Raw genomic sequence first — 11,981 nt, 5'->3', positions numbered from 1 at the left:
CTTCATCCTTCTCTCACCTTAGTGAGGAGGTAAAATGGCATAGGATGTTCTCCCTGGTACGCAGTGATGGGACATGGGAATGGTTCAGAGCTGCATGAGAGGAGGTGAAAGGTGGATTATAGGATTATATTAAAGTGTTTCTTTACTGAGGGTAGTCAAACATTGAAACAGGCTTCCTGGAGAGGTGGTCAATGCCCCCATCCTGACAGTACATAAAAGGAATTTAAATAATACCTATGCTGTACAACAACAAGCTTTATATTTGTCTGAGGCCTGGAATAGTCAGGCAGTTGGACTACGTGGTTGAAACAGTCCTTTTTCTCCCCTCTCCCTACTTTTCTCCTCTCCTCTGCAAGCCCCCAGGATCAATGGAACCCTAATTCTCTGACCCCAGGCACAGCCCACTCACTGACTCTCCCCTTGCATGGCCTGGAGCCCACGTGAACATGCAGGAGGGGAGGAAGCTGATGTACTTCAGGCACAGCCCAAGTGTCTCTCACTGTGCTCCCTCCAGGTGCAGTTACAGAGTGCACTGTCCCCCAGCTCCAGCCCACTGATGGTCAGTGTCCCAGAGCTCTCGTCAGCCTGGCAGGAAAACCTCCTGTGGGCAAAAGGGGCTGTGTGGCTGTAGGAGCCTCCACAGGCCTGGCACTGCAGCAGGTACTGCAGAGGTTCACCAGGATGCTGCTGCTACCAGCCCACATAAATATAGCAGGCTTTGGAGCTGTAAGTGCAACAGAGGGTGCCAGTGTTCCCTGCTGGCCACCACACTGCAGAGCTTGTTGCCTGGATCTCATCACCTCCAAATGCACCTGAAAGAAAATCAGGCCCACTGCTTTGCTCTCAGTGGTGCAAGGAGATGGCCCCCAAAAGGGTCAAAGGAAGCTGGCAAAGGTATTTCCAAATCTGAGATGATTTGCGTGTTCCACTTAAGAAGGGGACCAAGGAAGGCAGAGATGGACTGGGGCCAGACCAGGCTGACTGGATGACAGAAAAACCTTGAACCTCCTCAACAGAACAGAACATTGCAATTGGGACTCAGGAGAAGGAAAGCCTAAATGTTGGGAAAGGAGCTCTTTATAAAGAGCAGGATCACTTATGGTACACAGGGAAGGGCCCATGATTTCTTATGAACAGCCCTGAACCACTTTGCAATTCACCATCTCCATATTTCGTGGCTGCTGAGCCAGACCCGAGCTGGTTTGTGCTAAAGCTCAGCTGGGTTTCCTGTCCCCGTGTGAACAGCACAGAAGTACCGGGCAGAGTCCCGGGGGTGCAGGGTCAGCAGGGAGAGATAAGCCTTGAACTGGGAATTGTCCCGGGAAATCCTGGCCCTCCCCTGCACTGACTGGTCAAAATAAAAAACTGTTGGATCAGAACCAATAACGGACACCCACTCCAGGCTGTCTCCGGGAGCCTGACGGTACCACCAAATTCCTCCACTGCTAAAGATGAATCCGGATCCATGGCAGGAGAGGGTGACGGAGTCCCCGGGCGCTCGCAGCCCTCCGCCGGCCTCCTGCAGCCTCAGCTGTGCCCAGAGCCCTGCGCAGGGAGAGCGCAGCCATCGGGCACGGAACGAGCACGGACCGAGGCCTTGTCCCGGTGTCCCGGTGCCCCCGGCCCGGCACAGCCACAGCCGCCAGCCCAGGCCCGCAGCCCCTGGCCCTGTGTCTGCCCCGGCCCGCAGCCCCTTTGTGTTCCCGACCTCGCCTCTGCTCCCGTCCTTTCCCCGTCTCTGTTCCCTTGTCCCGCTCCCTCTTCATGCTCCAGCTCCTGCCTGTCCCTCTCGCTGTGGCTCCTTCCCCCGGGCCGGGCTCGCTGCCCTCCCCGCCCGGCTCTCACCTGCGGGCCACAAGGCCAAGGCCAAGGCCAGCAGCCCCGGCCACAGCCCGGCCGCCATCGTGCCCGCCCCCGGCTCCGCGGCAGCCGCACAGGAGCCGAGCGGAGCCGCGCTCGGGCCGCTCCCGCCCGGCCCCGCCTCGCCGGGGCAGCGCCGGCGCCTCTGCCCGCCCCGACACACCCGCCCCGGGCCCCGGCGCCGCCGCCCCGCCGGGCGGGACAAGGGACCCCGCAGGAAGGGACGAGACACAGCGGCGTGTGAGGCTTTATTTTCTCTTTGTCAGCAAAGAGCGTTATAGACACGAGGCTCTTTAACCTCTTGCCCATCAGTGCTCAGAGGAATTTTTCGTTTCTCCCACTGACTCCTCGGAGAGTTTCTGGGCTTGGGCAATAAGCTGGGATGGGACACAGGAGCACTGCTGTTGCCAACTCAGCAACAGTGTATTGCACACTGTAATATGTGGTTCTCCAAGATAAAGCTCAGGGAATGGAGGAAAGGGGACGTTTGGAGTGATGCCTTTGCTTCCCAAGGAAACTTTCTGTACGAGAAAAACCATTTTCCCTAAAATTGGCTAAATTATACCTATCGATGGAGAAATAGGACATAAAACCGTTCTTTATCTTGTCCTGCACACTCAGCTTTCTTTGCTTTTCATCTGATGAAGTGGAACTTCTCTCCCAGTTAAAAAGGCTCTCAGAGCAGACCATGTTTATCGTGGAGAAGCAGAAGCTGGTTGGGGTTGTCATTAGTGTACAGAAACACGAGGACATGGCCAGGCTCTTCTCAGTGATGCCCACTGACAGGACAGTGATCAATGAGCACAAACGAAAAATCACAAGTGGTTCTCACGGAACATCAGAGAGAAACACTGTTTCACAATGTGAGGCTGCCCAGCCACTGGTGCAGGCTGCTCAGGCACCTTCTGGAGTCTCCACGCTTGGAGATATTCACACACTGTTTGGTCACGACACGGGGGAAGTGGAGCCTGTGGAGAACCGAGGCTGGAGAGGGCTGAGTCTGAAGCACAGCAGCTCTTCTTGTGAAGGAACCGTGGCAGAGCCATTTGACTGCAGAGTGAGGGAGGAAGGGAACAAGAAGCAGTAGAGATGGAGAGCAGTGATTCATTTTAAGAAATGATCCCACACCTGATTTCCTGTTGTCCCTCCCTTTGCTTTCTGGAGAGAAGAGGCAGAGAATTCAGGAATTCTGCAGCTTTGAGAATGAGCCTGGGAGCAAACAGGGCTAAAGTGGCATTTTGTAAATGGTCAGAATTCTACTCTTGATCAAATTGGCAATCAATCAGAATCCCTGCAGTGTGCAGTAAAGGCCAGGAATACCTGTGGTGCACAGTGATGGCCCCTGACTTCTTGGAAACAGCCTTGAGAGCCATTGGCTCCTGGGCCCTGCAACTCTCCCCTTTCCGACATTTAACTCAACCTCTGCCAGACCCAGGAAGGTTTGTGTTAAAGCTCGTCTGTATTTCCTGTCTCCGTGTCACGGCACAGAAATACCGGGCAGAGTCCTGAGCTCGCAGGGGCTGCAGTGAGAGAGAAGCCTCGGACCGGGAATTGTCCCGGGAAATCTTGGCCCGACCATCCACTGCTGCTCCGTACTTCACTGTGGTGCCCGAGGGCATGCTGATATAGGATATCCACTCCAGGCTGCCTCCAGGTGCCTGACGGTACCACCAAATATCATAATGATCAAAGGTGAATCCGGATCCATGGCAGGAGAGGGTGACGGAGTCCCCGGGCGCTCGCAGCCCTCCGCCGGCCTCCTGCAGCCTCAGCTGTGCCCAGAGCCCTGCGCAGGGAGAGCGCAGCCATCGGGCACGGAACGAGCACGGACCGAGGCCTTGTCCCGGTGTCCCGGTGCCCCCGGCCCTGCGGAGGGAGAGCACAGGCACCGTGCTCCGTGCACCCAGAGCCCGAGGCTGTTCCTCTGCCGCCCCGGTGCCCCTGGCCCACACACAGCCACATCCACCCCCTCGCTCCTCCGGGGAAAGGACCCGTGCCGGGCTCATGCCCTGCGAGCCCTCCCGGGGCTGAGCCGCACCGGCTTCAGATACTGCGGGCGAACCGCGGGCAGAGCCTGCCCCTGTCCCGTCCTCTGTCCCTGTTCCTGCTGCTGCAAACCCCCAAGTGCCTGTCCCTGCACCTTCCCTTGACTCTGCCTCTCGCTGTGGCTCCTTCCCCCGGGCCGGGCTCGCTGCCCTCCCCGCCCGGCTCTCACCTGCGGGCCACAAGGCCAAGGCCAAGGCCAGCAGCCCCGGCCGCAGCCCGGCCGCCATCGTGCCCGGCCCCGGCTCCGCGGCAGCCGCACAGGAGCCGAGCGGAGCCGCGCTCGGGCCGCTCCCGCCCGGCCCCGCCTCGCCGGGGCAGCGCCGGCGCCTCTGCCCGCCCCGACACACCCGCCCCGGGCCCCGGCGCCGCCGCCCCGCCGGGCAGGACAAGGGACCCCGCAGGAAGGGACGAGACACAGCGGCGTGTGAGGCTTTATATTCTCTTTGTCAGCAAAGAGCGTTATAGACACGACGCTCTTTAACCTCTTGCCCATCAGTGCTCAGAGGAATTTTTCGTTTCTCCCACTGACTCCCCGGAGAGTGGCTGGGCTTGGGCGATAAGCTGGGATGGGGCACAGGAGCAGCACTAATGACAACTGAGCAAGGGCGTATTCCACACTATAATACGTGGATCTCTGAAATAAAGCTCAAGGAATGGAGGAAAGGGTACATTTGGAGTGACAGCTTTTGTCTACCCAAGGAATCATTCTCTGAGAGAAAGACAATTTTTCCTTACAGTTCCTCAAAAAATCTTCCTATTGATGGAGAATTAGGATATCTTTATTTCTCTTTTCTCGCAGACTCAGCTTTCTTTGCTTTTCATCTGATGAAGTGGAACTTCTCTCCCAGTTAAAAAGGCTCTCAGAGCAGACCATGTTTATCGTGGAGAAGCAGAAGCTGGTTGGGGTTGTCATTAGTGTACAGAAACACGAGGACATGGCCAGGCTCTTCTCAGTGATGCCCACTGACAGGACAATGCTCAATGAGCACAAACGAAAAATCACAAGTGGTTCTCACGGAACATCAGAGAGAAACACTGTTTCACAATGCGAGGCTGCCCAGCCACTGGTGCAGGCTGCTCGGGCACCTTCTGGAGTCTCCACGCTTGGAGATATTCACACACTGTTTGGTCATGACACGGGGGAAGTGGAGCCTGTGGAGAACCGAGGCTGGAGGGGCTGAGTCTGAAGCACAGCAGCTCTTCTTGTGAAGGAACCGTGGCAGAGCCATTTGACTGAGAGTGAGGGAGGAAGGGAACAAGAGGCAGTAGAGATGGAGAGCAGTGATTCATTTTAAGAAATGATCCCACACCTGATTTCCTGTTGTCCCTCCCTTTGCTTTCTGGAGAGAAGAGGCAGAGAATTCAGGAATTCTGCAGCTTTGAGGATGAGCCTGGGAGCAAACAGGGCTAAAGTGGGCATTTTGTAAATGGTCAGAATTCTACTCTTGATCAAATTGGCAATCAATCAGAATCCCTGCAGTGTGCAGTGAAGGCCAGGAATACCTGTGGTGCACAGTGATGGCCCCTGACTTCTTGGAAACAGCCTTGAGAGCCATTGGCTCCTGGGCCCTGCAACTCTCCCCTTCCCGACATCTAACTCAACCTCTGCCAGACCCAGGAAGGTTTGTGTTAAAGCTCGTCTGCATTTCCTGTCTCCGTGTCACGGCACAGAAATACCGGGCAGAGTCCTGAGCTCGCAGGGGCTGCAGTGAGAGAGAAGCCTCGGACCGGGAATTGTCCCGGGAAATCTTGGCCCGACCCTTCACTGCTGCCCCGTACTTCACTGTGGTGCCCGAGGGGGAGCTGATATAGGATATCCACTCCAGGCTGCCTCCAGGTGCCTGACGGTACCAGATAATCTCATAATTGCTAAAGGTGAAGCCGGATCCATGGCAGGAGAGGGTGACGGAGTCCCCGGGCGCTCGCAGCCCTCCGCCGGCCTCCTGCAGCCTCAGCTGTGCCCAGAGCCCTGCGCAGGGAGAGCGCAGCCATCGGGCACGGAACGAGCACGGACCGAGGCCTTGTCCCGGTGTCCCGGTGCCCCCGGCCCTGCGGAGGGAGAGCACAGGCACCGTGCTCCGTGCACCCAGAGCCCGAGGCTGTTCCTCTGCCGCCCCGGTGCCCCTGGCCCACACACAGCCACATCCACCCCCTCGCTTCTCCGGGGAAAGGACCCGTGCCGGGCTCATGCCCTGCGAGCCCTCCCGGGGCTGAGCCGCACCGGCTTCAGATACTGCGGGCGAACCGCGGGCAGAGCCTGCCCCTGTCCCGTCCTCTGTCCCTGTTCCTGCTGCTGCAAACCCCCAAGTGCCTGTCCCTGCACCTTCCCTTGACTCTGCCTCTCGCTGTGGCTCCTTCCCCCGGGCCGGGCTCGCTGCCCTCCCCGCCCGGCTCTCACCTGCGGGCCACAAGGCCAAGGCCAAGGCCAGCAGCCCCGGCCGCAGCCCGGCCGCCATCGTGCCCGGCCCCGGCTCCGCGGCAGCCGCACAGGAGCCGAGCGGAGCCGCGCTCGGGCCGCTCCCGCCCGGCCCCGCCTCGCCGGGGCAGCGCCGGCGCCTCTGCCCGCCCCGACACACCCGCCCCGGGCCCCGGCGCCGCCGCCCCGCCGGGCAGGACAAGGGACCCCGCAGGAAGGGACGAGACACAGCGGCGTGTGAGGCTTTATATTCTCTTTGTCAGCAAAGAGCGTTATAGACACGACGCTCTTTAACCTCTTGCCCATCAGTGCTCAGAGGAATTTTTCGTTTCTCCCACTGACTCCCCGCAGAGTTTCTGGGCTTGGGCAATAAGCTGGGATGGGACACAGGAGCACTGCTGTTGCCAACTCAGCAACAGTGTATTGCACACTGTAATATGTGGTTCTCCAAGATAAAGCTCAGGGAATGGAGGAAAGGGGACATTTGGAGTGATGCCTTTGCTTCCCAAGGAATACTTCTGTATGAGAAAAAGCTTTTTCCCTAAAATTGGCTAAATTATACCTATCGATGGACAAGTAGGGCATAAAACCGTTCTTTATCTTGTCCTGCAGACTCAGCTTTCTTTGCTTTTCATCTGATGAAATGGAACTTCTCTCCCAGTTAAAAAGGCTCTCAGAGCAGACCATGTTTATCGTGGAGAAGCAGAAGCTGGTTGGGGTTGTCATTAGTGTACAGAAACGCGAGGACATGGCCAGGCTCTTCTCAGTGATGCCCACTGACAGGACAATGCTCAATGAGCACAAACGAAAAATCACAAGTGGTTCTCACGGAACATCAGAGAGAAACACTGTTTCACAATGTGAGGCTGCCCAGCCACTGGTGCAGGCTGCTCAGGCACCTTCTGGAGTCTCCACGCTTGGAGATATTCACACACTGTTTGGTCATGACACGGGGGAAGTGGAGCCTGTGGAGAACCGAGGCTGGAGAGGGCTGAGTCTGAAGCACAGCAGCTCTTCTTGTGAAGGAACCGTGGCAGAGCCATTTGACTGAGAGTGAGGGAGGAAGGGAACAAGAAGCAGTAGAGATGGAGAGCAGTAATTCATGGTTAAGAAATGATCCCACACCTGATTTCCTGTTGTCCCTCCCTTTACTTTCTGGAGAGAAGAGGCAGAGAATTCAGGAATTCTGCAGCTTTGAGAATGAGCCTGGGAGCAAACAGGGCTAAAGTGGGCATTTTGTAAATGGTCAGAATTCTACTCTTGATCAAATTGGCAATCAATCAGAATCCCTGCAGTGTGCAGTGAAGGCCAGGAATACCTGTGGTGCACAGTGATGGCCCCTGACTTCTTGGAAACAGCCTTGAGAGCCATTGGCTCCCGGGCCCTGCAACTCTCCCCTTCCCGACATCTAACTCAACCTCTGCCAGACCCAGGAAGGTTTGTGTTAAAGCTCGTCTGCATTTCCTGTCTCCGTGTCACGGCACAGAAATACCGGGCAGAGTCCTGAGCTCGCAGGGGCTGCAGTGAGAGAGAAGCCTCGGACCGGGAATTGTCCCGGGAAATCTTGGCCCGACCATCCACTGCTGCTCCGTACTTCACTGTGGTGCCCGAGGGGGAGCTGATATAGGATATCCACTCCAGGCTGCCTCCAGGTGCCTGACGGTACCACCAAATATCATAATGATCAAAGGTGAATCCGGATCCATGGCAGGAGAGGGTGATGGAGTCCCCGGGCGCTCGCAGCCCTCCGCCGGCCTCCTGCAGCCTCAGCTGTGCCCAGAGCCCTGCGCAGGGAGAGCGCAGCCATCGGGCACGGAACGAGCACGGACCGAGGCCTTGTCCCGGTGTCCCGGTGCCCCCGGCCCTGCGGAGGGAGAGCACAGGCACCGTGCTCCGTGCACCCAGAGCCCGAGGCTGTTCCTCTGCCGCCCCGGTGCCCCTGGCCCACAACAGCCACATCCACCCCTCGCTTCTCCGGGAAAAGGACCCGTGCCGGGCTCATGCCCTGCGAGCCCTCCCGGGGCTGAGCCGCACCACCTTCAGATACTGCGGGCGAACCGCGGGCAGAGCCTGCCCCTGTCCCGTCCTCTGTCCCTGTTCCTGCTGCTGCAAACCCCCAAGTGCCTGTCCCTGCGCCTTCCCTTGACTCTGCCTCTCGCTGTGGCTCCTTCCCCCGGGCCGGGCTCGCTGCCCTCCCCGCCCGGCTCTCACCTGCGGGCCACAAGGCCAAGGCCAAGGCCAGCAGCCCCGGCCGCAGCCCGGCCGCCATCGTGCCCGGCCCCGGCTCCGCGGCAGCCGCACAGGAGCCGAGCGGAGCCGCGCTCGGGCCGCTCCCGCCCGGCCCCGCCTCGCCGGGGCAGCGCCGGCGCCTCTGCCCGCCCCGACACACCCGCCCCGGGCCCCGGCGCCGCCGCCCCGCCGGGCGGGACAAGGGACCCCGCAGGAAGGGACGAGACACAGCGGCGTGTGAGGCTTTATATTCTCTTTGTCAGCAAAGAGCGTTATAGACACGAGGCTCTTTAACCTCTTGCCCATCAGTGCTTAGGGGCATTTTTTGTTTCTCCCACTGACTCCCCGGAGAGTGGCTGGGCTTGGGCGATAAGCTGGGATGGGACACAGGAGCAGCACTAATGACAACTGAGCAAGGGCGTATTCCACACTATAATACGTGCATCTCTGAAATAAAGCTCAAGGAATGGAGGAAAGGGTACATTTGGAGTGACAGCTTTTGTCTACCCAAGGAATCATTCTCTGAGAGAAAGACAATTTTTCCTTACAGTTCCTCAAAAAGTCTGCCTATTGATGGAGAATTAGGACATAAAATCTTTATTTCTCTTTTCTCGCAGACTCAGCTTTCTTTGCTTTTCATCTGATGAAGTGGAACTTCTCTCCCAGTTAAAAAGGCTCTCAGAGCAGACCATGTTTATCGTGGAGAAGCAGAAGCTGGTTGGGGTTGTCATTAGTGTACAGAAACGCGAGGACATGGCCAGGCTCTTCTCAGTGATGCCCACTGACAGGACAATGCTCAATGAGCACAAACTGAAAATCACAAGTGGTTCTCACGGAACATCAGAGAGAAACACTGTTTCACAATGTGAGGCTGCCCAGCCACTGGTGCAGGCTGCTCAGGCACCTTCTGGAGTCTCCACGCTTGGAGATATTCACACACTGTTTGGTCATGACACGGGGGAAGTGGAGCCTGTGGAGAACCGAGGCTGGAGGGGCTGAGTCTGAAGCACAGCAGCTCTTCTTGTGAAGGAACCGTGGCAGAGCCATTTGACTGAGAGTGAGGGAGGAAGGGAACAAGAAGCAGTAGAGATAGAGAGCAGTGATTCATGGTTAAGAAATGATCCCACACCTGATTTCCTGTTGTCCCTCCCTTTGCTTTCTGGAGAGAAGAGGCAGAGAATTCAGGAATTCTGCAGCTTTGAGGATGAGCCTGGGAGCAAACAGGGCTAAAGTGGCATTTTATAAATGGTCAGAATTCTACTCTTGATCAAATTGGCAATCAATCAGAATCCCTGCAGTGTGCAGTAAAGGCCAGGAATACCTGTGGTGCACAGTGATGGCCCCTGACTTCTTGGAAACAGCCTTGAGAGCCATTGGCTCCTGGGCCCTGCAACTCTCCCCTTCCCGACATTTAACTCAACCTCTGCCAGACCCAGGAAGGTTTGTGTTAAAGCTCGTCTGCATTTCCTGTCTCCGTGTCACGGCACAGAAATACCGGGCAGAGTCCTGAGCTCGCAGGGGCTGCAGTGAGAGAGAAGCCTCGGACCGGGAATTGTCCCGGGAAATCTTAGCCCGACCCTTCACTGCAGCCCCGTACTCCTCTGTAGTGCCCGTGGGGGAGCTGATAAAGGATATCCACTCCAGGCTGCCTCCAGGTGCCTGACGGTACCAGACAATCTCATAATTGCTAAAGGTGAAGCCGGAGCCGCGGCAGGAGAGGGTGACGGAGTCCCCGGGCGCTCGCAGCCCTCCGCCGGCCTCCTGCAGCCTCAGCTGTGCCCAGAGCCCTGCGCAGGGAGAGCGCAGCCATCGGGCACGGAACGAGCACGGACCGAGGCCTTGTCCCGGTGTCCCGGTGCCCCCGGCCCTGCGGAGGGAGAGCACAGGCACCGTGCTCCGTGCACCCAGAGCCCGAAGCTGTTCCTCTGCCGCCCCGGTGCCCCTGGCCCACACACAGCCACATCCACCCCCTCGCTCCTCCGGGGAAAGGACCCGTGCCGGGCTCATGCCCTGCGAGCCCTCCCGGGGCTGAGCCGCACCGGCTTCAGATACTGCGGGCGAACCGCGGGCAGAGCCTGCCCCTGTCCCGTCCTCTGTCCCTGTTCCTGCTGCTGCAAACCCCCAAGTGCCTGTCCCTGCACCTTCCCTTGACTCTGCCTCTCGCTGTGGCTCCTTCCCCCGGGCCGGGCTCGCTGCCCTCCCCGCCCGGCTCTCACCTGCGGGCCACAAGGCCAAGGCCAAGGCCAGCAGCCCCGGCCGCAGCCCGGCCGCCATCGTGCCCGGCCCCGGCTCCGCGGCAGCCGCACAGGAGCCGAGCGGAGCCGCGCTCGGGCCGCTCCCGCCCGGCCCCGCCTCGCCGGGGCAGCGCCGGCGCCTCTGCCCGCCCCGACACACCCGCCCCGGGCCCCGGCGCCGCCGCCCCGCCGGGCGGGACAAGGGACCCCGCAGGAAGGGACGAGACACAGCGGCGTGTGAGGCTTTATTTTCTCTTTGTCAGCAAAGAGCGTTATAGACACGACGCTCTTTAACCTCTTGCCCATCAGTGCTCAGAGGAATTTTTTGTTTCTCCCACTGACTCCCCGCAGAGTTTCTGGGCTTGGGAGATAAGCTGGGATGGGACACAGGAGCACCACTAATGACAACTGAGCAAGGGCGTATTCCACACTATAATACGTGCATCTCTGAAATAAAGCTCAAGGAATGGAGGAAAGAGGACATTTGGAGTGACAGCTTTTATCTACCCAAGGAATCATTCTCTGAGAGAAAGACAATTTTTCCTTACAGTTCCTCAAAAAATCTGCCTGTTGATGGAGAACTAGGACATAAAATCTTTATTTCTCTGGTCTCGCAGACTCAGCTTTCTTTGCTTTTCACCTGATGAAGTGGAACTTCTCTCCCAGTTAAAAAGGCTCTCAGAGCAGACCATGTTTATCGTGGAGAAGCAGAAGCTGGTTGGGGTTGTCATTAGTGTACAGAAACGCGAGGACATGGCCAGTGTGAAAAACGAGGTTCACTTTTTGGTAAATTTAAAAAAACTATGGTTAATAAAATAATTAAGACAATTAGGAGATAAGAAAGAACCAAGAACGGCCGGCCGGGTGACTTGGCATTCAGCCAAGTCCACCCCTTGCTTTCTCAGGGATACTCGTTAAATACCCTTCCCGTTATATCGATATATGAATATTCATAAAATTCCATAAACTAGTTTCCATATTCCAGGAACTGTTTTGCATGGTCCCTCCTTGAATCCGCCTTTTTAGAGCATGCGTGTTTCGTGGCTGTGTCCTTTTTATCGCTTCCAGTTTGGGCCTTGGTCCGTGCTTTCTACAGGTGGGAGATGCTGATAGTTGGTGTATCAGTAGCAGAGTCTTCTTTACATGTTCACTGGATGTTATCCCAACCAAACAGACAGTTTAAGCAAACTTACACC

The 11,981-nt window shown here is 57.5% G+C and overlaps 5 gene segments (V, D, J or C); all 5 read right to left on the bottom strand.

Moving 5' to 3' along the window:
* Positions 1-1,207: 1,207 nt before the first annotated feature.
* On the bottom strand, positions 1,208-1,903 carry LOC310918817 (Ig heavy chain V region C3-like). The segment is given in 2 exons: positions 1,846-1,903; positions 1,208-1,545 (listed from the first exon to the last, which is right to left on the bottom strand).
* Positions 1,904-2,716: 813 nt separating this feature from the next.
* LOC310918816 (immunoglobulin heavy variable 3-48-like) lies at positions 2,717-4,133 on the bottom strand. The segment is given in 3 exons: positions 4,076-4,133; positions 3,355-3,646; positions 2,717-2,828 (listed from the first exon to the last, which is right to left on the bottom strand).
* Positions 4,134-4,946: 813 nt separating this feature from the next.
* On the bottom strand, positions 4,947-6,362 carry LOC310918815 (immunoglobulin heavy variable 3-48-like). The segment is given in 3 exons: positions 6,305-6,362; positions 5,584-5,875; positions 4,947-5,058 (listed from the first exon to the last, which is right to left on the bottom strand).
* An 813-nt stretch (positions 6,363-7,175) lies between these two features.
* LOC310918814 (immunoglobulin heavy variable 3-48-like) lies at positions 7,176-8,591 on the bottom strand. The segment is given in 3 exons: positions 8,534-8,591; positions 7,815-8,106; positions 7,176-7,287 (listed from the first exon to the last, which is right to left on the bottom strand).
* An 818-nt stretch (positions 8,592-9,409) lies between these two features.
* LOC310918813 (immunoglobulin heavy variable 3-48-like) lies at positions 9,410-10,825 on the bottom strand. The segment is given in 3 exons: positions 10,768-10,825; positions 10,047-10,338; positions 9,410-9,521 (listed from the first exon to the last, which is right to left on the bottom strand).
* Positions 10,826-11,981: the final 1,156 nt, after the last annotated feature.

Source organism: Zosterops lateralis (assembly GCF_965231275.1).
Source record: "Zosterops lateralis genome assembly, chromosome: 24".
NCBI lineage: Eukaryota > Metazoa > Chordata > Aves > Passeriformes > Zosteropidae > Zosterops > Zosterops lateralis.
Note: the sequence above shows the minus strand (reverse complement) of the source record. Positions and strands in the feature narration are given on the sequence as shown.